General features: G+C 38.1%; 1 protein-coding gene across 2 annotated transcripts in view; it reads left to right on the top strand.

Annotated features, from left to right (window-relative positions):
* Positions 1 to 27,328, top strand: part of EPS8 (epidermal growth factor receptor pathway substrate 8) — a 192,231-nt gene that overhangs the window by 69,768 nt on the left and 95,135 nt on the right. The window contains exon 1 of one of the 2 annotated variants that reach the window (XM_029204631.1): positions 15,095 to 16,707. The exons of the other annotated variant lie outside the window; for it this stretch is intronic. The gene's annotated coding sequence lies outside the window, so the exon portion shown is untranslated. Of the gene's footprint in view, positions 1 to 15,094; positions 16,708 to 27,328 lie in introns of those variants that run through there. 2 annotated transcript variants of the gene reach the window in all.

The raw sequence follows: 27,328 nt of genomic DNA, 5'->3' as shown, positions 1-27,328 counted from the left end.
CCAGGCTTTTGACAAAACCTGGCGCTTCCCTTTTGACTCTTTTTCATAAATCCACTTGGCATTTATCACTATAGAACTTAGTTGTTCTAGTTCTTTGACTTGGACTTTGCCACATATTTGAACTCTAGTGAACTGATGCTGCCTTCTCAAGGTGATTTCTTTTTAAGGTTTTCTTCTCTGCCAATGACAGGGACTGAATTTTATACCCCACAGCTGAATATGAAATTCTCAGCCCCCTCCCCCAATCCTATCACTCTGTCCTCCTTGACAATAATTATTCATCTTGTTTCTTGCCGTTTTTCTTCCTACTTGTATCCTTTGTTCCTCAGCTTGTCTTTCATAGGGAAGGAACACTTAATCCTTCTTGCTTTATCAGGCTCTTTAGTTGCGGTTGTGAAATCATCTTCAGGTATTAGCTCCCCGCAAAGTCTTTCTAACTTTACTAGAAGAAAAGTGGCAATTTGCTTCCCGAAACCTTTTTGTCTATTTATTCAGTTTTTCTGACTAACTCCTCCTTAGCCATCATATTAAAGTCTTCTGATCTTTTATTTATACTTAAGTACGATTTTATTAGGTTCATGCTGTGTTTAATGTTTTTGCATATACCTGTGCTACTAGTATGCTTTTAGTGTGTGTATCTATATCTGTAATACAGAGTAACCTAAAGGGCAAATTCTTCATCTTATTTATGAACGAATCAGCCTACTCACGTGAGACAAATTTCAACAGATAATTTCAACAGACACCTAATAAACGTATACTATAAATAGTTGTTTATTGAGAGAGCGTATGAATTTTTAAAATTCATATTTTTCCCCTCATTCATATTTTTTTCCCTCTTCTATATCTCTGTCCTTTCGTGATGAATCAGGGCTGTTGTAATGAGATTTCTACAGATCTGATGTTCAAGGTTAGTACTGAGTAGTGGGTGAGTCACCGTATGACTTAAGAGTCATTGGTATAACCCCCTTGTATAATTTTTGATAGGGTGACAAAAGAAAATTAAGATGAAATATAAGAAGGTGAAAGTGCTCTGTAGACTATATATGTGTGTGCATACACACACTCCGAGAGTGATTTCAGGCAATGCAAAGTTAGTGATGTGAGATAAAGTGTGTTGCTGCTGTAATTACTGACAGTCTTCACAAATAGCAGAAGTTGGCTTAGAGAGCTAGCAGGTAAGTATCAGATACTTCTGGCTTATCCTGATTTATTGGCATATGTCCGTGGGCTAGTGGTATCCTCATGGCATGCAGAATAGCGTTTGCCTTGAAGTAAACAGAGTGGATTTAAAAAAAAAAAAATTCCCTAACAGGATACCTGGGAATGAGTGATCTTTTGTAGATATTGAATTTTGTTTCATTGTTAAATGAATCAAAATGACATAAAGTGAACTGAAGGCTCATAATTTTCATGCATTTTGTACTTTCTTAATTTGGGGGGGGGAGCCTTGAAGCAGTATCCATTACTTAAAACAGTATCCATTACTTGCAGATCCTGAGATGTCTGTAAACAGGCTCCCTTACAAAATGGAGCAATGCCAAGAGAATTGGTGTGGGAGTTATGCATATGTATGTGTCTTTCTAAAAGATCCATGTAAAAATCTTAAAATCCATGTAAGCGACTATGTAATATGTACCTATTATACCATAGCAGCCAAATTTTAAAATAGAATTATAGCTCATTTGAATTAATTTTTATATCTAAAGATATAGAAAACATTTGATAAAATTAATTCATATTCAGAAAAGCTACCTTATTCTTCCTGAATCTTAGTCTTCTCTAGAATGTTGAAGTCATTTAAGGGAGATTTTTGGGTGGCATTTGAAACATACCATATATGTAAAATGCACAGTTTATCCTGGGAGTCTGAGGTGAGGATTGGATTTTGACATCAAGCTCTGGAAGTTCATAAGCCTTAGGGATTGACTGACTGACTGACTCAGGGGTGATATTTTGAGTGTCAATGAATACTACAATACTCAAAGTCATTAAGAAATAAAGAAAGAGTGACAACAGGCATCCTCACATAAATGAAGTGATGCTTTAGTACCAGCATAGTCAATGTATTGGTTATCTTGAAACTTAATTCTGTTTTTGCAGTAAAAATTAAGCTGTGTCCTCTTTGGGATGGAAGAGGTAGCATTAGGTTAATGTGTAAGCTTTATCTTCTGAAGTACAAAATGACCTTAACTTGGGAGTTGGTCATAAACCACTTCTGGTTTTAGATTAAATATAATTAGAATAATCTAGGCAGGTATAAAGAAAGGATTACCACATGCATCAGATTTATAAAAAGATAAACAAATGTGGTTTTTAGTTTAGGGATCATGTGTGATATTATTATTGAGAGTACAGAAAGACCTAATCGGCCTTTTTTTTTTTTTTTAAAGGTATAAATATAGAATAGGGTCTACGTTATGTTTTGTAAGTTACAGTTTGACATTGAAAACATATATTTAAGCTGTATGTTTATTTTGGTCTAGAGGAAAAATCTTATGCATGTTTATGCCTTATATACACAATTTTTAAAGATCCATGCTAACAATGGACAGAATGAATCCTGTTGGTCTAAAAGAAAAAAAGGTGAAAAATCAGCAAGAAAATTTTGAAGAAGTTATACAGAAATGGTTTTAAAGAGAGATGAATATCACTGCTAACCTAAAAGATGTGTGAAAAAATTTTCTTCTGTCAAATTGGAATAGATTTTTAAAGCAAGTGATGCGGTAGTGTTTTGGTGAGGGTGTGGGAGAATAGAAAAAAAACCTTATAAACTATTGGTAAGAGTGTAAGTATAATGTCTGTGGAGCATAGGGGAGGAAAATGTTTTCCTTAACCCTCTCAGGGTCCCTGGCTGGACCTGCAAATTAAACTGACAAAGACAAATTAACAGGAGAAAAGCACACACATTTATTTAGTGAAAGTTGTATGTGACACGGAGCCTTCATAAGGAAATGAAGAAATAGTTAGATCTGAGTGTTTTTATGCTGGGTTTTATGAAGAGTGGACAGCTGTGCAGGAATATGATAGATTAAAGAGTATGAGATAAGTGTAGGGAAGTGGGGGGGATTTAACAAGGCCTGTGTGTCCGGATTGTTCTGTGTCCCTTTGTCTTCAGAGATAAGGATGCTCCTTTTCTCTGGGTATAGGAAGCGCACTTCTCACACGAGCGTTTTAGGACCTGTTTCAGGGGAGAAAATCTTGGTGAAGATCAGGTGACCTTCCTGCTTCTGCTGTTTCCTCAAACTCCTTCACCTTAAAATATTCAGTATGCCAAGGTGCCATATTTTGGGGGTAGTGTGTCCTGAACCCTGTCATTCATTCTGAAACTTCCCCAAGAACTTTCACAGTCCAGAAACTGAGTTAGTTGTAGATTGTCCGATAACCCATTAAAACAGTCTCTGAGTCCTGAACATTTCCATGGAGACAAAAGAAAAAACAGGTTAATGGTTAGAACAAACCATGAACTTAGTTTTTGAGTCCAGAGGGCAATCATTCGTCGCGATCATTTCTAGACGTTGGACTCAAAGAATCTTCAGATGGAGTGAGAGCAAGCAGTAGCAATCTGACAGATTTTCCTGGTTCATAGTTTGTCCCTGGTGATGTCATCAGGTGTTCTGGTGAACTTTCTGAGGGGCCCACATGGCAACAGGCAGGAGGGTTGTCCATATATGTGTTATTGTGGTGATTTCTCTGAAGTTCACATCAAGTTGTCCAGCTGCAGCTTGCCGGACTTTGGGAAAGAGACAGTTTTAATTTCCAGTGATTCCAAGTCAGAAGGGTGGGAGAAAAATTGGGTGCATCAGTTTGGAGAGTTGTAGCTAGGTATTGGAGGATTCTAGAAGAATTCAGGATCCAGTCCAGTTTACAGGGAGATAACAAAACCTCAAAGACAGTGAACAAGGCAAGAATTTAATAACCACAGGGGTGTGCTGTAGTTTTCCATTGAAACATAATTTTTGTTTCTATTGACACCCCCATTTCTATCAAAGGTATTCTAAGTAAGACTAATTTGTTTGCAGAATAAGTCTATTCTCATTAAACTTGGCCTGATTATTTACATCAGTCCAGCAAGAATAGTGATTGACTATATATGCTCTTTTTTTTTTTTTTTTTTTTTTTTCAGTACGCGGGCCTCACTGTTGTGGCCTCTCCCGTTGCGGAGCACAGGCTCCGGACACACAGGCTCAGCGGCCATGGCTCACGGGCCCAGCCGCTCCGCGGCATGTGGGATCTTCCCAGACCGGGGCACGAACCAGCGTCCCCTGCATCGGCAGGTGGACTCTCAACCACTGTGCCACCAGGGAAGCCCTATATGCTCTTTTTAAGTCTGCTTTGCTGGAACCACTTCTAATAAGGAATCTCAGATTGGACTTTCAAAATCTTTTCAGGATTAGGATACCAAGCCAATGACTCACCCTCAGCTTTTGCCTGTAATACTTATAGACTTGGGTGAATTACACTCTTCTCGAGGTCCCCAAAATATCCCGAGGTTCCTGGGTCTTCCAGGAAGTGACCTTCCTTACTCACCTGTTCAGGAACCTTATAAGCAAGGCACCAGGCTGGTTTTTGAAGGGGAGCTTTATACATATATTGGCTCCTTAAATTAAACCTTAGTTCCTTAAAGCTGTCTGGTCATATCTGATTCTGTGCACATCATTCTCAGACATGACATTCCGGTCCAAGCTTTGCTAATACAGCCAATGTTTACGATTGTGTCCTGTTACAAGGAGAACAGATGCTTATTGAACTTATGCAAATAACTATGTTGCCTTGAAAATAAGAACACTCATGGAGGGTTTTCTAATTCTGGAGGGATCAGGTAGGGAGAAGAGATAATTGCTTCAATTCTGTTAACAAAGGTGTAATTTACCAGATTGCTGTGAATTATAGGTAGCTTAAGAGTAAAGAGAAAAAGATTTCTTTACATCTGGAAGATGTAACATTAAAGAACCAGCAATGCTTCAAACAAAAGTCATAAACAGTCAGTTCATTCAGTCCCGTGTTCTGCTTCATCTTTGGTTAGCAGTTCTATGAATCCATCAGCTTCTTCATTAGTTCTGGAAACTCTTACACAGTCCAGTGGCATGATCTCAAAGTATTCAAGTTATGCCATTATGGAGTGTTCTCACAGTAACTGATTGTAAAAACCTTAAGGGAAGAATCAGAGTAAAACAATAACTGTCTGTGAATGACAAAAGACTTAAAAACAGTCATGGTTAAAGTTCTTATGAGAGTTCATTTGATAAGGAAATTTAGTTATTTCTGTGGCATACAGCAATTTAAGATAATACTCAGGCAAATTATTGACAAGTATTGACACATTTCTATGAACTTCACACAATTTCTGGAATACTTACACTAATAGGATATATCCATACACATAGAACCTGAGGGTTTATCATCACGTCTTATTTTACCGTCCTTCCCATGTCATTTAAATTCCAAATAAACCTAATTATTTTAACGCCTCTCTTTTATAAGATAAGAGACAAATCCTTTGAGATTTTCCAGGAACCCTCTGGGAAACTTCAAAATTACTCTGAGGTCTAAAAGACTTCGGGATTTTTGTGATAAATATCAAATAGGATCACAGATCATTATGAAATGCCTATTTAACCAAAGTGAAAAGAAGATTTTAAAGGCAAATACCGAAGGTTACATAGCTGTGAACAAAATTTAGGTCTTTTAATTTTGAGGAGACTCAGCTTTCTTAAATAATTAGTGACCTGATAAAGATACTGTGAAGCACAGGAAATTATTCTAAGATATAACATCTTGATTTCTGAGGCAGATTACTTAAAAAGGTAAAGAAAACTCAGAGAAGTAGTGACTTTTTTAAGCTATCATTTATTCCTGACAGTTAATCAGGCACTGTGCTGTGCTCTTGACATTCATTATTTCATTCAGCCTCTATGAAGAAGATTCTGTTATTTTCACTTCATAGACAAGCAAAAAAGACTTAGTGAAGTAATTTGGCCAAAGTCATACAGCTGTGCGTAACAGGGCTTACCTGTTTTGCACGTAAAGTCAAGTTCTTTATATTCTGTTGCCTATGCTAATGATTTAAGGTCATGTAATACTAAATTGTAGAGCCAGGGGAAACAATTAAGGTTGTAGGTTTCAAATCCATGGCTCTTTTGACCACAACGTGCTACTCTTTTTAAAATTTATATTGAAGTATAGTTAATTTACAATGTTGTGTTAGTTAGTTACAGCAAAGTGATTCAGTTATACACATATATATATATACACACACACACATATATATATGTATTCTTTTTCAGATTCTTTTCCATTATAGTTTGTCACAAGATATTGAATATAGTTCCCTGTGCTATACAGTAGGACCTTGTTGTTTATCCATTTTATATATAGTAGTTTTGTCTGCTGATACCAAACTTCTAATTTATTTACCCGTCCCCCAGCACGCTACTCTTGACATAGGTTTATTTAGTCTATTTTCCATAGCCCCACATCAGGAATACGGGGGAATTAGAGACTAGTGTTAGAGCCATCATTAAAAGGTCTTGAAACTGCAAACTAAAGAAAGATTAAGAATTGGTTTGGAGAATCAACATTTTATTGACTGAAAATAAGTGACCCTTAATATTTTGCCCAAGCAGGGTAACCGTTCATTGTATTAGCACTTTTCCGCCGAAGGCCATAACTAAATACTGCTGACTGGGCAAACTCTAGTCCAATGATCTTCGAAGAAGTTAAATCACTTTTAAAACTGGTATAGCCTCCGGCATTCAGCTTCGGTGTTTGTGCAGGGGGTTTTCTTTGCGTGACGGCAACTCTCTGTGCCACTGGCAAGGCTTGTCTGATTTAAGCCCCGTCTGCCACCCCCTATTTAGTGGTAACATACAGGCTTCAAGGATCATTTGATGTGCAAATTTAATCGCAGGCTTTATTTTCGAAGGATGACATAGGCTATATCATTTTAACAGCTATTTACACAGCTTTCTCTAAACTGCTGCTCTGAAAACGGGCGTTTCATTCTGTTTATTGTAATGCTGCCTGATTTAATTTTTCAAGGCTCGTTGCTCAGTATTAGCTTGTTAAAGTATATACAGGATGATTCTGTGCAGCATTTCAGAGGGTACATGTTTTGAAATGAAACTGGGGCATTTCTCCTGATTTTTTGGTAAGACAGTACCTTATCGGCATTCAGTTATTTTCAGTATTTGCTGGTTTACCCCCTCCCTTTCATCCTCCCTCGCTTTCTTCCCGGTTCTATATAGCACATGATTATAGGTTAGGAGAGGTTAAGTTATGTTATCTAGCTAATGTGATAATTTCCTGACTGTTACAGAGTTAAGGTAAAAGTACTCTGGGAAGGATTGGTACTCTTATTAGTAAATGTCTTTTTCTTTCCAAATGGCACTTAAGAATTCCAAGGCACCCATGATTTTAATAGGCTAAAGTAGTCCTATCATTTTCTTAGACTTTAACTTTTTGTGGAAAGCAGGTTTGGGGGATGATGTTATCAGTTTAAAAAAATGCTGTTTTACAAGGAACGTCCTATCAGTCCTTTTGATATGCCTTCACGCAGCCAGTTATGTGGAATGGCAGCACCATCTGAGCCAGGTGAAATGAGGAAGCTCTAAGTGAAATCTTAATAATGATGGGAAATATTGGTACTGCACGCCAAAAGCTTCCATTTTCCCTGCCTCTCAGAAATTCTTTGTGTCTATTGTGTTTCGGCGGAGTCTGTATTTAAATGGGAAATTTTCAGCAGAAATTGGAGGTTCTGTAAAGTGTTTCTTTGTAATTTCTGAGGTGAATTTATAGATGTCCTCGTGCAAACTAACATTTTTCCTCATTTATCATTAGGTTTTCTGACTATTTGGTAATTTTATTTTTTTCTGAAAACTTAACCGTTTTATGTTGAAAAGAGTAAAACTGCCAATGGCTATGTTTTAGCCCAAATCTAATTAAGTAGATTTTCTATTTTTAAATTTGAATTAGGTAAGTGTTCTAGAATAGATGTGAATGAGAGTTTACAAATTGGTCTCATTGATCTCCTTTTACAGGTGAGGAAATGCAGCCGGAGGGAGGTTAAGTTACTTGCCCGGGTACAGAGCTATTCAGTGGCAGACCTGGGGCATAAACACAAGCGTTTGGTTTCCCAATGCTGAGGTCTTCACACTTTCCAACTTCTCTTTGGTTATAGGACATGAATAGAAATGATAAATCACTTTTTTCTTTTGTTTTCACCATGTTTTTTTCAAAATTTTGTTGGCTTTTTGATTGAAATTGCCAAATAAAAGTGTGACTTATTGGAACTCTACAGTGATTTCTAGGTTGAAAATGACATTTAAAATCCATAATCAAATAAGTTTGTGTGATGTTTCCCAAATATATAACTAAACTTTGCCAATTTAAGGCAAAACTACCATTTTATTCACTTATATACAATTACATTATTTTGCAGTAATAATGAGTTCATTTTTCTTAAATCAGTACTTTCCTAACATAATAAGAGACTTAAGCCATCTTTAGACTTAAAATTGAATTATGATTTCACTCTTCTAAATAACTTATGCGAAGAATGAGTATTGTTGGTCCTATTGTTTGTATTTATTCACCCCAAGAAGTGCCCATTTATATGTTTCTTCTCTTTTTATGTTTTCTACCTTTAACCCAGATTCTGTGTCCAAACAATAGCTCTAAACCCATAGTGACTCATTTGATCTTATTTTATATGAACAAATTGGTTCTTTCTCTCGTTCACATGCCATGCATGTTTGCCCTTTTTTATGCCTATAAAATGTTAATAATTTGACATGATTCTCCCGCCATATGAATTATATTGCACTGTCATTCCTCTTCCAGATAAGTTGTTATAGCATTTGGTTGGTCATTCTGCCCATATGAATTCAACTCCCTTAGCTTGTATGTAATTGAGATTTGACATATACAATGTAGAGTTTAGAAATCTCTTTTGGATTCTCTCGTATTTGTAGCACATTAATTTCTTACTCCCATTAAAAAAGGTTTTAAAGTTAGAAGGAGAAGAAGCGTTGGCTTAGACCCAGCAGATGGTGGTTCTTAGGAGAGGAAGGAATGAAAGACATACTGAGGAAGTGAGAGTGCAGTTCTGCTTAGGTTTCCAAGATGAGTGGATTGTAACAGTGTTAATCCATTCTGCTTGGCTGTCCTAACAATTTATGTAAATGACTTCATGTCTTTTTGGATCCAGTGGGCTTAGTTTGATAGGTTTTGCTATAACTTATCTTGTCTGCCTCTATATTCGTGGTTACAAAGTGTGGAATGTAGGGCAAGGTTACCAGTAGAGATGTATGTGTGTGTGTGTGCGTGCGTGCATGTGCGCACGCAATTTCCAGCTTCCTTCAGTAGTCATGGAAAAATGTACAGCAATCGAATCTATCACATTCCAAATATATAATATTTCTCATGACTGCTTCTGGTATGCTGCCCTATATTAGAAGGGTAAGGGAATCAACAAATACCCACGAGCCTTGCTTAGATTTGTCCCATGTCATTGGCGTTCTGAGTGTGTATATGAATATTATTTTAGTCCATGCAGTTTTTTTATTAGTATTCTGGATAATGATTAGTCATATACCAGCCTGTACCAGATTAGGCTTTTATAAAACTATCGTTAACATCTTTACCAATGATTCAGAACTAAAAGACATATCAGAATTATATTACTGGGACATGGGACAAATCTAAGCAAGGCTCATGGGTTTTCGTCGATTCTCTCCCCTTTCTAAGATAGGGGAGCTCACCAGAAATAGACATGAAAAATATGTATTTGGAACGTTATAGGTTTGGTTGCTGCACATTTTCCCATGACTATTAAAGAAAGCTGGAAATTGTATACACACACACACACATATACATCACTGCTGGTAACCTTGGTTTTTTTTTTTTGATGTTGGGAGTAGGAGTTTATTAATTAATTTATTTTTGCTGTGTTGGGTCTTTGTTTCTGTGCGAGGGCTTTCTCTAGTTGCGGCGAGCGGGGGCTACTCTTCATCGCAGTGCGCGGGCCTCTCACTATCGCGGCCTCTCTTGTTGCGGAGCACAGGCTCCAGACGCACAGGCTCAGTAGTTGTGGCTCACGGGCACAGTTGCTCCGTGGCATGTGGGATCCTCCCAGACCAGGGCTCGAACCCGTGTCCCCTGCATTAGCAGGCAGATTCTCAACAACTGCGCCACCAGGGAAGCCCTGGTAACCTTGTTTTAGCAGGGTATTAAATGTGCCTGTTAACTTGCTATTGGGAAAGTAAATGTCTTAAAAGAATAAATGGGCCTATTTCTAAGCAGCAACAGTTTTGGCATTTAGCAGATCCACGGCCTAAAAGCTTTATCTTCAAAATGACAGGGGCTAGAATTGGAATACCCCATAAGATCCTTTTTGACTGTCAAGTTCAGAGATACACTGATACGTTGGGTTGGAATTTTTGTGATTATATTGTTCATTTTGAAAAAGGGTTTCCCTTCTACTATCAAAGAAAGAGATTACATTAGTACTTTCTGCTGTTCTCCTGGCTGGTTTCAAGGCTTTCTTATTCTTTTCACTTCCTTGACAGCACTGCCCCATATCCTGCCCTTTTTTTTTTTTTTTTTTTTCTGGTGCTCTTCTGTTGTAGTCGGAGTTCCCCAGGATGCAGACTCTGAGGTGGAAATTAGTGCCCTGGAAGTTTCTTAGAAAGTGCTGTTGAGATCAACCGCTGTGGAGTGGAAGGAAGAAACCAGCACTGGGCAGAGGGGACGTTAGGCTGCCCTGTAGTCTTGGTGGAGATCTGAGCCCCTAGAGGCTCTAAAACTGGGATGGTGCTTCACCACTGTCTCCAGCTAGAGAGAGGGGGGCAAGCCTTTATATTCCCCACGTCAGCCAGTCTTTGGATGTGGGCTGCCCTGGGAGGGGAGCATGAACTTGCAAGGGGAGACTTCAGCCGAGGCCATTCTGAAGAGAGCTGATAGCTGAGGCCCGTATGCTGGCAGTACTACAGCAGCTGGGGAAGAAATCCTTCAGTTGTGAAAGGGGATCTGGGTCGTACATCACAGTTTCCACTCCATCTGTTTTGCAAGGGTGCTGGAGGTTTCCCAATGGCTTGGGAGATGGGTTGGAATTTCCAGGAATGAGGAGTTGTAGGGCAGAGTGGCCAGGAGGTTGAAAAGTGACAGAGAAGAAAAGTTGGTGTGAGTAGGTTCTGTCAGATCATTGAGTTCTGGCATTGATCAGTGCTTTTCTAAACAAGCTTAAAAATCCTACCTATGTATAGTGATGCTGTTCCCTTTTTTTTTTTTTTTTTTTTTTTTTTTTGCCGTACGCGGGCCTCTCACTGTTGTGGCCTCTCCCGTTGCGGAGCACAGGCGCCGGACGCACAGGCTCAGCGGCCATGGCTCACGGGCCCAGCCGCTCCGTGGTATATGTGGGATCTTCCCGGACCGGGGCACGAACCCGTGTCCCCTGCATCAGCAGGCGGACTCTCAACCACTGCACCACCAGGGAAGCTCTAAAGTATTTTTATGTTTGTTTATTTCACATACTCCAGGGATATCACAAGCCCAGGAACCTTTTTTTCTCTTTTTTTCTTAATTTCTTAAGCTTGGAGATTCTCATACAAATAAGATTCAGACTTCAGAACTGTTGTGACACAGGCTTAGGGTTTTAATTTCTGGTTGTAAACATTTCCCCTGCCCTCTCACCCAGATTCTCAGAGACAAGTTCCACTGAAGTCTTACTAAGACAGTGGGTGGATTTGTCCTGTCCCCCTCACCAGTTTTTAATTGTGATTGCAGCCCTTTGACGATGGCTCCAGTTTTATGGAAGCACCTCAGAGCCAACTTTATGCCCAACTTGTGTGCCCAAGATCTCTTATTCTGTCCCTATATGGGCATCAGGGTTGCTACAAATGGTTGGACAGGTTGGATCCTGTGTTGAAGAAAAGCCGGGCCAGAAATTTAGCCTAACTCTGCTCTCCTGAGAGAGAACTTTCTTCTGATCCCATTCCTTGAGGGGGCATCTCCTTACCAATTTCAATTAGACCTAAGAGCTATAAGAGAATCCAGTGATTCTTCCTTGGCGGCTACAGCGGGCAATATTTGCTTTTGTGCTTACTACCACTTTGGCCATCAGTCCTAGCTTTGGTTTGGCACCAGGGGGTTTTTCTTTACTGCAAGTGGAACTGTGTATTTAACTTTTAAAATGCGTTACTCTTTCTCATCTTTTCTGTGTTGTTTATTTATGGTGGAAAGTCTTCTTCATTAGCTCAGTTGACCATATTGTGGCACCTGGAATTCCCACAAGTTACTTATTAACCTCTCTTCCTCAGATATCACCTGTTTAAAATGGGAGTAATAATAGCCCACCTGTATGGCGTTAGTGTAAATTTAGAGCACCTAGTAATTTCCCCATCAGTATTTGTACCATTTAAAGCTTTACCACTTTAGGGAAGACTTGGAAATGTAGTAGTGGCTGTGTTTACTTACTTAGCAAGAAGAGGAAGTCTTAGTTAACGCCCTGGAGAAACCAGAGAAACTTTGTTCAGTGTAGCACAATGTCGAAACTGAAGCTCCGAGCCCCACCCTTTCTGATGTTGATGTGCCAAAGGTCACTTGGCACCAAGAGTGAACAGAGAGGAATGTCCTCTCAGTATTGCCTGGAAGATCGCTCAGGGGAGCTCTGCCTGGATTGTGAGGGTAGGTAAGTTTGAGTTTGTGAACGTTTTCTTTGCTAAGGAGGGCTCTCAAAGGCGTGATTATCATGGAGTATATTTGTAGACCTTGAAACATGTGGTAATGCTTTTAGTCCCAATAAGCCCTTTGACAATATTGTAAATTCCCATTTGGAATTCCAAGTGGATTCTGAACTTGGTGAAATTGGTACTCCAGGTGCCACAGGGTCCTGCCTCCTGCCTCCTGCCTCCTGTCTTCTTGCTTACAGAGATGGGGATATACAGGATTGATTTCCTCCCCTTAGGTCATGATGTTTAAGAGACTAATTCCCCACCCCCCCACCCCAATTATAGCTAAGAAGAAATCTGTTGACTGTTAACAGTTGGGAAAGCACAGATATATCATGTTTTCTTAAAATTGCTTTAAAATTAATCTGGTATGCAAAATACTGTGATTATCCTATAAATATTAACTACTTTGGATTGTTATACACCGTTAGTTGTACTATGAAAATGTGCTTATTACCAAGTTCAGTTTTCTTAGGTTGTTATTGGCTTTGAGTCCACAGACTTAACACTGCCAAATTTCTGTGTAAACATTTTGCTTGGGACCAAAAAAAGTAGTGAATATGTGTATTTAAAGTGTTTTTTTTAATCCATGTATATTAATGGATCTTGTAAATGTTTAAATAGTCAATTAATGGAATTTTTCAAAAAACAACTCTTTCCAAAAATCCATAATTTTTTATAAAACTCTTTCATAACACACCATAATTTTATATGTAGGGTGTTTTAAATAAAAAATTTGAGCTTAATGGCAAATATATAATTCTCAATACATAGAGATCTATTTTTGTAGTTCTTATCGATTTGCTTGTTACATTTAACATTCAGGAGGAGACTTTTTGTTCTCTAATAATTAAGTGCAAGTATAAATTAAGATTTATACTACAGAAGACAAAGGAAAGCTAATACTAGTGTATCACAGTGTAGTACATAACAAAAGTAAATAACTGATCACGTCACTGTTTTGGTGCTGGTAAATGTAATGCCTTCTTGAGTTCGGGTACCGTGGTTATGGCTGTATTGATCCTTTTGGAAATGGATTCTTGGCTATGTTCATTTTCCTGTAATGTGTCTATTATTTATTGAGACTCTCTACACCATAGGAGTATTATCAATTCACACAAGTTTGAACTACTTATACAAGCATTGTTTGCAGCTTTTTGTCAGCTAAAAAAAATGAGGTTCCTTGAGATGTGTATGGATTCATTTATTTTTACCCTTGCTACAAAGCTTTTGTCAGCTTTACAGGCCAAAATTCCAAGGCAAATGTCAGAATCACTTTTAGTACAAACCTCATACATACTCTGGGAATCATACTCTGGGAATGGTATGTAAAATATTTTGTCTTTTGACACACTTATTCTCACCTTAAGGAGGATATCCCTGTACCTACTGTACCTAGAGCCTTTTAAAGGAGGTTTTTGGTTTTCAGAAGCTAAACTTGGAAACAGTTTCTTCAGTTTAAGTAAACTGCATATAAGAGGAAATGACTCTGGAGAGGATAAGATGTTTAGACTCATTTTCTATGTAAATAATTCTGAAATAAATTGTGTAAAGAGGTCTCCTTTTTGGTTTATTTTTCAGTGAAATCATGTGTCATTAATTCATCAAGGTAGGTATGAAGTTTACTTAAGGGAACTGCCTTGGAGTTTTAAGGGACTCATAGTCAGCTCATTATATTTTAGATTTTTAAATAATAGCTTAGTTGAATTGCATAAAATTTTTGTGCAGGTGATATAATGAGGTAGATTATCATACATTCTTTTGATCATTTACGCTATAGGATAGTTCTAATTTAATTAAACCATTAAGTATTCTTTAAAACTTTTTTTTATTTTAGAGTTGAGGTTTGTGTATGTTTTTAACTGTTTAATTTGACATGTGGATACCTAAAATAATATTTTCAGCTCTATGAAAATTATACTTCTTATTTTAGTTAAAAGTTATGAGCTTTGTATACAGAATCTTCTGTATACAATATACTAACTAAGTTTGGGAATTTGACTAGCTGAAACTTGTGGTAGTTTTAATTCTCAATGTATTTTCTAAAATTTTAAAGAAACTTATAAAATATTGTCTCTCTGTACTTGGTAATGTAAAATCTCAGTTGAAATGCGTGTATGTTTCTTAAATTTGCTGTAGATCTCACATGAACATTTGTCTAAGAATGCCTTGCTTTTAGGAACATTGGTATACAGTTTCTTGAATCTTAAAAATACATTGTGTCAGATGTTTAGATGTAACTCAGAACCATATTATTTAACTTCACTATTTATATGATCCTAATGGTCAGATTTAAATATCTGACAATATTATTATTACTGTAGGTTGCATTGCATTCTTCATCTTCCTTTATTGTTTCTAAAAAATACTTTTCCTTCATTTTGTAGGTAATTTTTCTTTTTTTTCCCCACTTTTTTATACAATTTGCCAGACCAAATGACACAGTTAGTATCCATTAAGTAGAGCCATGAATATCAATCTTGGACACAAAGCCTGGGATTGTAGTTGGGGAAGCCCTTCTGCTGCTCTGGCTTGGTGTCCAAAGACTCTGAATGAAGTCTCTTAACTTATTCAGGATCTCTGACAGCCCTTTGGGCTCCCCATTGCCCATTCATAGCTGATGTTGCACTCTTCTGGTTAAAAGTTGTCTGTGGCTTTCCCATTTCCCATCATATCAAATTCAAAGTCCGGTACGTAACTTATCACTTGTAGTCATGTATCTTAATTTATGGCCTATACTTCTTCTTTTTTTTTTTTTTTTTTCAATTTCTATTTTTTATTTTGGCCACACCACGCGGCATGCAGGATCTTAGTTCCCTGACCAGGGATCTGTGCCCCCTGCAGTGGAAGCACAGATTCTTAACCACTGGATCGCCAGGGAAGTCCCTGGCCTACACTTCTTGTTCTTTATGCTTTATACCTCCACGTCCTGCTTTTTCCTTCACTCATGCCACAATAAGAAAGTCTCTCCCTCATATTGCAAAATTTACCTCGTCCTTAAGGTCTACTAATCAGGCCCATTACATTTCTCCTGGTCCCCTCTTCCAACATTGAAACTAATCTGTTTTGTACTTGCTGTATTTTCTTAAGGTGCTTCACGTTATGTCTTGTGTTACCGTTATTTTTACATGTGTTGTAATATTTTACGCCTCCTACGTAGCATAGACTAACTTTGAATGATCCGCTGAGCCGCGTCTCTGTCTCTTACTATGATGGGTTGGATGTGGTTTCATCTTATATCTCCTATGTTTCCATGTATTTAGTAGATGCTCATTGTAAATATTTGGCAACTGAATAAATGTCATGCCATGGCAGTGAGTAATTGACTACCAGGCATTTTATTCCTCTGTTGGAATGGATGTTTGGGGATAGCACATCATCTCCCCAGCAGGGAAAGCTGAAGAAACAATCAAAGATGCAGTTTAAAAATGATTTAGATTATGTGTAGTACTTTAATACTGACAAGGAAAGAACAGCTTTTTCTAGGTAAAGCCTTTGGGCTTATAGGAAATTGAAGGGTAACACAGACTTTGGAAATAGTGACTATGGATCTGAGTCAGAGAATGTTTTTCAGGAGTTCACAGTTCGGGGATAAATACAGTCAGTTCTGCTATCATGCTTGTTTTGAAAATGAGAATTTATTCCTACATTATTAATATTAGGGAACAATTTGAGTAGAATGTAAATTTCACATTTGTTATGTGTGATTTTATTTTATTTTCACCTAGTTGGTGAACACAGGCCTTCTCACCTAGCTGAACTGAGCCACATAGGAATAGACAAAATGCACATGCGCACACCTCAGACGCCTTCCAGCTCCCTGACTTCACTGCATATCATGAATCACAACCACCCATATCTCATTTTCATAACTTTCCCTCCAATTTCAGATAACCCTTTCTCTACCACTGCACAATAACTCACAAGCTGCAACCCTTGGACACGCAATTCCACAAGCACACTTCAAGTCTTTTGCAAGGTAAGATGCTATATTTATTATAGTTTTTATTTATTTTTTTAACAATTTAACATATGAAAAACTGTGCTAGGGTCTTTACTAGGCTCTTTTATTTTTTATATGTGTCACTGACAGCTGTTTTTTCCCCTAAGTCCTGGGCTTTTCGTGACATGATTTTGCATAGCATCGTGATTTTTCAGGAACATATTATGCCGCATTATAACAGAACTGACTGTACTAATTGATAACACAGAGCGTGTGAACTGACAGTTCTCTTTCTTTCCTTCATTTCTACCCTCCCCTCTCCCCGCTCTTTGAATGGTGAGAGACACTAAAAAAAAAAAAAAAAAAAAAAATCATCCCTGGGCTTCCCTGGTGGCGCAGTGGTTGAGAGTCCGCCTGCCGATGCAGGGGACATGGGTTCGTGCCCTGGTCCGGGAAGATCCCACATGCCGCGGAGCGGCTGGGCCCGTGAGCCATGGCCGCTGAGCCTGCGCGTCCGGAGCCTGTGCTCCGCAACGGGAGAGGCCACAACAGTGAGAGGCCCACCTACCGCAAAAAAAAAAAAAAAACAAAAAAAACCCTGTAAGAGGAACACAGTGCAACAGAGAAAAATGCCAGAGAACTTGTTTAACCAGTGTCGTAGAAAAAGGGCATAAAATTACCTGTGGAATAAATAGATATGCTTAGAAGCACGTAGAGACTGAACCTAAAAGACCAGGGACCAGTGGCTTACCCTTAAATAATGTTTAACATTTTGTGAGCCTTTACTATGTGCCTGGCACTATGATAAGTGCTTGGCATGGATTAGGGCATGTAATCCTCAGAAAACCCTATAAAGTAGATGTTATTACTGTCCTTATTGTACAGATGAAGAAAGTGAGGCTTACAGGGGTTAGTTAACTTGCCCAAGGTCGATAATTCATAAACATAAATGCCAGAGCCAGATCTTGAATCACATCTGACTTCTGAACCGGAGATCTCAGTGGTCTCTTATAGTACTTTGTAGATTATAAATAAATAACTTCCACATGTATTATTTCCTCTGCCCTCACCTGTGTCTGATTGGCATCACAGGCCGTCTTTTTACCCCTGTGATAGATGAAAAAACAAAGGTACTCAGGCTAAGAAATGCACAGTTTGTCAGAGGCAGGACAATAACAACTAGTTCTGACGCCAAATTCAGAGTTTTTTCCATTGGGATTATACGTGAAAAGGGAGAAAAATTGGACAGTTAGAGATCAGGTGAGCTGAACTAGGGAAGAGAAGAAGAAATGATTGTTTTGGAAGTTGGGGGGAAACAAGTGAATTTATAACAATATATCAGAATTGGAAGGACAGAGCCTGATGGAGGATGGGCAGTAGGGGACCTCTAACTCTATGGTATAAGGAGCCTGATCAGATTCTCATCAAGGAGCTCAGGCTAGCACCAATTTCAACTCAGGATTATAGGGAGAGAAACCCGAGGTCATGAACATAAATTGGTTATGCTGTAAGTCCAGATTAGTAGTAGCCTCAAAAAGAAAAAAAAAAAGAGGAAGAAGAGAGGTGACAATAGAGGAAAGCTTCAAAAAGCTTTATTGGCACTTCTTTTACAACGTGATGTGTCTTTTTAGGTAGTCAGTTACTGTATAGCACCTTGCATATAAACAAGTGTTTAATTAGTGTTTGTTGAACTGAAGGTTTGATAAATAGTTGAGAGAGCAATTTTTCAGTCAAGTGTTAAGAGCCTAATATTATACAGATAAGAGGATAAGGAAGGATTGATTAGCATCTGTGAATTTAAAGCAGGAGGCTAGCAAACTATGCCCAGTCTGTTTTTCTACAAGCCAAGAATGGTTTTTACATTTTTAGTAGATTATTAAAAACAAAAACAAAGAACACTGACAGAGACCATATGTGGCCCACAAACCCCAAATATTTACAACCGGGCTCTTTACAGAAAGTTTGTCAACCCCTGCCCTCAAGTATAGCCCATAAAGCAGAAAAAGTTAGACTTGTTTCCTTTTAGGAAATCAGATTAGGTAATGGAAACTGGTATTATATTTCATAGAGGGCTACATTTTCATACGTGGACCTTTTCTTTTCTATTTTTTTTTTTTTTTTTGCGGTACGTGGGCCTCTCACTGTTGTGGCCTCTCCCGTTGCGGAACACAGGCTCCAGACCGCAGGCTCAGTGGCCATGGCTCACAGGACCAGCCGCTCTGCGGCATGTGGGATCTTCCCGGACCAGGACACGAACCCGCGTCCCCTGCATCGGCAGGCGGACTCTCAACCACTGCGCCACCAGGGAAGCCCCGGACCTTTTCTTTTTTCCCCACATGTAGGAAGGAATTGATATTTATTTAGTATGATATTTTGCTTGGGACTTTGTATACTTTATTTCTCATACCCTTGAAAGATTTTATAACTACTTTACAAATGAGGAAACCAGGCTCATAGAAGCTAAGTAAGCCTCCACATTTATTAAATAGTGGGATTCATATTTGTCTGGGTTTCTCCAGATAAGAATATGGTAGAGAAACTTTATTTGTAAAAATTGAGTATGGTCTATTCAAAATTCTGGCTTGAAAACATCTAGATATCAGATATAGACATTTGTAGTCATTTTAGCCAGTATCTAAAATATTAAAAAAACACAAGTTGTACACACAAAAAATAGAATTGGTTGGAGAATTGTGTAATTTTATTATAAAAATTGCATTTGAAGGAAGGTTTTTGGATAAATTGTATAGAGCTATAGAGAAAATTTAAAGAACAGAAAATTCAAGCCTCATATTAAAAACTTAAAATAATATTCACCTAAAAGAAAGATAAGACTTAAAATATTCTCAATATAAAGTACAAAATAGGAAAGTGTATTCTGCGTCAATAGAGAGTATACCAGGTAGCAGTTTATCTTTGCAAAACAGATTATTAAACAAATATTGGCTCATATGTCTAATTGTAAAGTTTTATGAAGAAAATTTCAGGGTGCAATGAAAACATGCAACGAGGGATCTAATACAGATTGGAGGGGGTCAAAGGAATAGTTCCCCAGGAGGTCATTTAAACTGAGATACAGGATTTAGGCAGCCAAAGACAAAGAGGATAATTATTCCAGACAGAGTGTGATAGGCCTTGAGGATGGAAAGAGCTTGGCTTATTCAAGGGATGATCACAGAAGGCCATTGTCTCTCCTAATGACTCTGAGAAGAGGAATTATATCTGTTTGTTCATCATTGTCTATCCAGCCTCAGACGTACCTGATGGCACACAGCAAGCTCTCACCAAGATTTACTGAATGAACAAAGACTGAATAGACATTTCGCTGGGAAATTCATGATATAATTTTGAGCACAGGGATTGCCTGGGTGAAGCCTACTCCCCTCCTCTCTGAAGCTCACCTAATTATGTTGAACTTCTCAGATTGTTGGTAATCCCAGGTTACTCTAGGCCACTGGCAGCCCAGCTTTCCCAAACCTTCCTAACAGCTGTCAAAGTATCTGAATGGAGCTCGACCTGGAGAAAATCTGAACAGAAAAGGCAGGAAAAAGGAATGTAGACCGCTTCAGCTGCATCTGATCCTGAGGAGGAAAAGTGAATTGGCATTATTACAATGCCAGGACTGAATCTGAGATAGAATGAATACAGCTACTTTTCTAAAAATAACCAGCTGAGTGGGGAGGGTGTTCTGTACTAGAACACATGATCACAGGTTCTGTGAGTGATCACTGGGTGACCAAGTAACACATGATAATCGGGCTTAGAGGTTTGATTAAGAAGTTAAATACTGAAATGCTTCCTATTTGTGGAGCTTGATTCTTCAAAATCAAATCTGAGCTTCTAAATTGAGATAATTTCACTTACAGGTTGGATGCATTGAGGAATTTATAAAGTAGAAAGAGAAGGAGAGAGAGTTGCATATTTCCCAAGTGGGTGAAATAAAGTTGTAATAGACTTAGAAGGACTGTTTTACAAGATATTTACCATAAGATGGAGGTGAAATAGGGGTTCACAACAACTAAGGAAAGAGAAGGTCACTTTAGGTGGGAAAGAGAATGGGAATTGGAGACAGAAGGAAAGAAAATATTTCAGGGTTATTCTGAAATCTTAGTTTTTTAGTTAAAAAAAAGCCGTAAGTGGTGAAAACAATACACGTACAGCTGATTATACAAGAATTTAATAATAAACTTGTCTGTGCTTTGTTTAAGCCTAAACTTTAGTGAACTTCAGTTGACAGTATCGGATTTCGGGGGGTTAATGTGAGGTTTGAGGAATTTCATACTGGATGTCAAAAGTCTATTTCCTTACAAAAAGAGAAATATTGGCTAGCAGGTAAGGTAAATACTTGCTAAGAGTTGTGAGTTTTGTTTTGATCAGTGAGGAAAACAGACACCCCCTGCCCCCTGAAGAATGTTTTTCAAAGGTATGTTAGGAGGGGGATTGGTGGTACTGACTTGTGGAAAACTCTTGGTTGTTTATTTTAAACAGAATGTTTCTTAACTATTAAAATGAGTGAGTTAGATATTTTCAGTGTCACTCGGCTTATTTCCAGGGACTAACTCCTGCAGTTAACAGTTGATTTGCCATAAGACATCAAGTTAATGATAACTTTCTTAAAGTTACAGACATGTTTCTTACCCATTTTAAATGAGTCAACTTTTGTTAATATCATTTTGTAATTCCTTTTGATATTTGGTATAGAACTTAATAATGAACTAATTAATTATAAAAGCAAACTCTAAATCTTATCACTTTAAAAGTTTGACCATTGAAGCCATCTTATTGAATATGTGTATATTATATATATATTATTTACATATAATATAAATTATATATATATATTTACCCCCTTAGGAATACTGATGTATTTTATTTTGTTCAGGGGATGTTCTCCTCAAAGTTTGTATGCATGTTAGATTATTTGAATGCTTACTTAAAAGTGAAAAATGCAGAGGAATTTAAAAAAAATTCTTTGAGCCCTTTCATAAGTCAAATGATCCTTTTGTAGAAGAGCATATCTATTCCAAATCATTTTCTATGTTAAAATAATTTTATATATACATTGCCTTAGTTTATCCCATTAGTATACTGTAAGATTGGTGTGTAGGGGGTGGGACATAGAGCCCTACTTCATTTGAGTAATGAGAAAATTAAGGGTCACTGAGAAATGGTGTTTGTAAGAGGGGCTGCCAGGTAAGGTTAGAGCTGGACAAGAAATCAATAGTTGGTGAAACTGGACCAGTTCTCTTTTTTTTTCCCCCCAACACACAGTTCAATTTATTGCTTTTGTAAATTAAGGATTGTGTTTCTTGATCTTTATTAAAGTAGAATATATGATAATCTAATTTACCTCAAATCAAAATATGTATATATACACATGTGTATGTATATATTTATATGATCATACACACAAAGCATTGTAAGGATGGTTTTAATTCGTGTGTGTGTGTGTGTGTTTGCCACAGAAATCCCTGATGTCCTGGTGCATCCTCCATTACAGAGGCAGCTGCAGTAATATCTAGCCTTACAGGCCAGGCAGCCATACCTAATGGCCTCACAGACACGCAGCGGTTTATTCCTTCCTCATTTACTTTTTTTATTATCGTAGTAAAATATATATAACATACAATTTACTATTTAAATCATCTGTGGTGTAAATTCACGGGCATCAAGTACCTTCACGTTGTTGTGCAACTGTCACTACCATCCATCTTCAGAACTTTTATATCTTCACAGACGGTTCCATACTCATTAGAGGATAACTGCTCATCACCCCCTGTACCCCGCCAGCCCCTGGCAACTGCCATTCTCCTTTCTATCTCCATGAATTTCACTACTCTAGGTACGTCATATAAGTAGAATCATACAGTATTTGACCTTTGGTGACTGACTTATTTTACTTGGCTTAACGGCCTCAAGCTTCATCCGTTGTTGTAGCATGTATTAGAATTTCCTTCCTTTTAAAGGCTGAATAATATTCCACTGTATATATAGACCACATTTCACTTATCCATTCATCCGTCGATGTACACTTGGCTTGCTTCTACACTTTGGCTATTGTGAATAATGCCACTTTGACTGTGAGTGTACAAGTATCTGTTTGAGTTCCTGCTTTCAGTTCTTGGGTCTATACCCAAAGGTGGAATTGCTGGAACATATGGTAATTCTGTGTTTAATTTTTTGAGGAACTGCCATATCGTTTTCCGCAATGGCCACACCATTAAAGGAATGTTTTAAATGAAAAGTAAAAACCAATCTTCAATTCTCTTAAGTCTCTGGATTTTTAAATTTTTTTTTTTGCCATGCTGCATGGCTTGTGGGATGTCAGTTCCCCAACCAGGGATTGAACCTGAGCCCACAGTAGTGAAAGCCTGGAATCCTAACCACTAAGTCACCAGGGAACTCTCAGTCTCTGAATTTTTAAAATGAACTTTTCTAAAGTAGGAAGAATATAGCTCCCTTGGGCTTCTTATGTAACTAATAACTCTAGAAAATGTGAGCTGTGTCCTTATAGGTTATTGATAGGCACATTTTAAATTAGTTAAACCGGGGTCCCCAACCCCCCTGTTAGGAACCGGGTCACACAGCAGGAGGTGAGCAGCGGGAGAGTTAGTGGAGATTCATCTGCCACTCCCTGCCGCTCCCCATCGCTCCCCACCACTCCCCATTGCTCCCCACCGCTCCCCATCGCTCCCCACCACTCCCCATTGCTCCCCACCGCTCTCCATCGCTCCCCATCACTTGCATTACCGCCTGACCATCCCTCCCCCCATCCCCCATCCGTGGAAGAATTAATTGTCTTCCATGAAACCAGTCCCTGGTGCCACAAAGGTTGGGGACCGCTGAGTTACACTATCTTCCTGCTTCTCCTTGGGGAATTCAGAAGTCTGAAGAAGACATTATGAGAATGACATAGGTGAGTCTTAATTTTTCCAAAAAAAAAAAATATATATATATATGTGTGTGTGTGTGTATATATATATATATATATATATATATATATATGTAGAGCAGAATACAATTGGGGAGATTCCCATAGGAATGAAAGAAACAGATAAAATTATCTCAAAATTAGTTAACCTTGCTTCTTAATCTAGTCTACCCTCCAGAATGCCCCCATAGTGATTTTATTAAAATTAGTAGTAAGACTGTTACCGCCTCCACTGGTTTGCTGCTTCCATAAAGACTGAGTCTAAATTCCTTTACATGATCTACCAGGCCCCTCACAACCTTGTGTTAAGCTCTTCTCTGCCACATCATCTTTCATATACCCTGTATTGCAGCCACACTGAATATCTCACTCTTCCGTAAAAACCATGCCCTTCCACGTACCATGCTTTGCATATGCCTAGAATGTCCTCTCCTACCCGTACACACTCCTGTGTCTTTCAACACCTGGTTCTACTGTCTCCTCCCAGATGACACCTACTGACAGCTGCCTTAGGTTGATGGTTTCACAGTATTGTCCCTTTTTTATAACACGACAGTAGCATTTACTAAGTTGCATTGTAATTATCTCTTTGCATATGTCTCGCTCAACTAAGTGCTCCTGAAGGAGAGAAACCATGGTGTTTCTTATATGCCTTCATGTGAAGCACAACCCCTGGAAGGTGTAGACAGAAAATACTGAGTGAATTTCTTACGTGGTTTTGCTCACTGTATAGAATGTCTGCCTCTAATAAGTAATCATTCCATCTATAAGCTGGAATTCCTTTCATAATTTCAGCAATTATTAATAACTGAATATATCTTTTCATATGTAAAAGTATCAAGCAGGCAAGTTTTTTCTTCAGTAGTTTGCTACTCCTCCATTTCTGGGCAGATTTCTTACACTTCTGGGCATACTGATTTCATCGGTAATGTTCTCACATTACCCTGGATTTCTCCTGTCTTAGGAGAAAGTATCTGATAAGTTATACTTAAGTGTTAATGACATAATACATTATTACTCTCACAAGTGTTTGCAGTTTAATCGTGGTTCCTAGGGATGAAAATGCTTAATGCAAAAGAATAAATTTCCAGTGGTTGGAATTTCATTCACTGTATCCCTTGGGTAAATGCTATCATGTAAGGAAGCAGGAGGACTCTGTCTTGCCCCTCAAATCACACTAGGCATGCAGGCTTCCAAAAGCACCCCTGAATCTTCAGCACCTCCGGAGTGGTATTAACACTGGAAATACATTTCCTGAGGCTGCTACTTTAAGGGCCTCACCCTTCCTTTTAAGGGGATAAATTTCCCCTTCTTACATTTCCCCTTTATAATCTGAAGGTCAGGGTGGTATGACTCTTTTCAAAGTGCTTATTTTGCCTCCTTAGCTAAATAGGAATTTCTTTTTCAAATGTTTAGAAATAGGCAGTCATTTAATATTTAAGCTAGTTTCTATGAGTCAGTTATAGATATGAGGAAACACTTATTAGCTGACGTGGCATATTAAATGATGATCTTTCTACTGGAAGGAAAATACTGCGAGAGTCAGATATTTGAACTCTTTCCAGTCTAGATTACTCAAAAGGAAGCAAACAGCAAGATTCAGTTTAATTGCTTGTTATTTTGAAGAAGGAAATGTTATGTGTATTTTTCTCCCCCAAGGACTGTGTCCAGGGCAGTATCATTTTGGTGTTTTTGCAGTTCTGTGAGATGTTTCCAATGCTTTAGAACTAAAAAACAAGTGAGACTGACATAAATGTATCTGGACCAGTGGAATGTTTCAAAGCTTATCTAAGTAATTGTTCTTCTAGACTGAAGACTTGGTATTATTGGTACCCAAATCCTATTGATATAATGGTAACATAGAAGGGCATACATAGATTTTGGCGTGGACTGTGTAAATGTGAAATGTTTATACAGATGTATATGTTTGTAATTATATGTGTGTGTGTGTTGTGCGTGATTAAGTGTTCTTAAGTTTTGGCAAGCATTCTAATGGGCAGGGGTATCACACACACACAGAGCACAGAAACTGGGAGTTTGGGCTCTTACATTGGTCTGCCTGGGTTTGGGGTTTTACCATGTACTCACTGTGTGATACTGGGCAAGGTGCTTTATTGTTCTGTGCCTCAGTTTCCTCATCTGTAGAATAGAGATAATAATAGTACCTACCTCTTAGAGGAGTTGTGGTTATCAAATGAATTAATGCATGCCAAGAATTTATAACAAAGTTTGGCCCATATAAGCACTCAATAAGTGTTACCTGTTGTTTTTGTAAATTTTTATTAAATACTGGCCACACAGGCGATTCAAAGAAGAGAAAGTAATTACTATGAAGAAAAATGATTGTTTTTAAGCCAAAGACATTAGTTAATTATGTGAATTAAAATCATAATGTTTCTAAGACACAGACCTACTAGAGAATGGACTTGAGGATATGGGGAGGGGGAAGGGTAAGCTGTGACAAAGGGAGAGAGTGGCATGGACCTATATACACTACCAAACGTAAAATAGATAGCTAGTGGGAAGCAGCTGCATAGCACAGGGAGATCAGCTCAGTGGTTTGTGACCACCTAGAGGGGTGGGATAGGGAGGGTGGGAGGGAGGGAGACGCAAGAGGGAGGGGATATGGGGATATATGTATACATACAGCTAATTCACTTTGTTATACAGCAGAAACTAACACACCATTGTAAAGCAATTATACTCCAATAAAGATGTTAAAAAAAAATCATAATGTTTCTTCATCATTAAGAGATTATGGTATAGGGACTTCCCTGATGGTTCAGTGGTTAAGACTCCACGCTTCCACTGCAAGGGGTGTGGGTTTGATCCCTGGTCAGGGAACTAAGATCCCACACGCCACACGGCATGGCCAAAAAAAAAAAAAAGAGAGAGAGAGAGAGAGATTATGGTATAAAGAGGGATATGCATATGTAGTTAGTGATTTACTCATTATAATATACCTTGGATTATTCATTTCTGACTGTATTTAAAGTCTTCCCTTTCATGACCAGATAATATATGTTTATGGAATGGTCTCCACTTTGAAACCTGTTTGGCTTTGGAAAATATATGTCTTTTGTCCATTTTGTGTTAGACTTCAATTTTGTCTAACCAGTGTTTGAAAGAAATGGCACTTTATATCCTTCCTTCCAAGAAAAACATTGGGTGTTTCAGGAAGTGGTCTTGGTGAGTCAGAGGATAATACTTTTTCCTCTGAGTCAGTTCTGAACCTCCTTGATATAAACAGGTGTACTTCTACCCAAACTTCTGCTTTTCAGATCAGATGTTAAAATCATCATTTATACATGCCCACACCAACAGCGGTACTTCCATTGGCATTTCCACTCAACATTGAGGGTCTTAGCTAACTGTGGTTGTAGAAATTCTGCGAAATAAATTCTTTAACAAAATTTTAGTTCAATTCTGTACTTCTAAATTTGTTTCTATTTTGCATCAGTTTTTCTTTAAACAGGAGTCATTTGTGTCGGGTGGTCATTTATGTCAATCATAGAGGAAATTCATGTTGGTAATAATATCCACTTGGGTCACTAAAATTCTATGTGTTTTCTTTTAGTACACATATATAAACTCTCCATAGCACATGTTTAGTACTGGAATCATTTTGCCAAAGACTGTACGAGTTTGCCACACCCCAGAGCAAGGTCAGATTTACCAAGGAATAAATCACAAAGGTCCTTCCTAGCTACACTAAAAAATATTAAA

Source organism: Monodon monoceros, unplaced genomic scaffold (assembly GCF_005190385.1).
Source record: "Monodon monoceros isolate NGI ecotype Baffin Bay Population unplaced genomic scaffold, NGI_Narwhal_1 Super_Scaffold_6, whole genome shotgun sequence".
Taxonomy (NCBI): Eukaryota; Metazoa; Chordata; class Mammalia; order Artiodactyla; family Monodontidae; genus Monodon; species Monodon monoceros.
The sequence above is the reverse complement of the archived record's forward strand: the minus strand, read 5'-3'. Positions and strand labels throughout refer to the sequence as shown.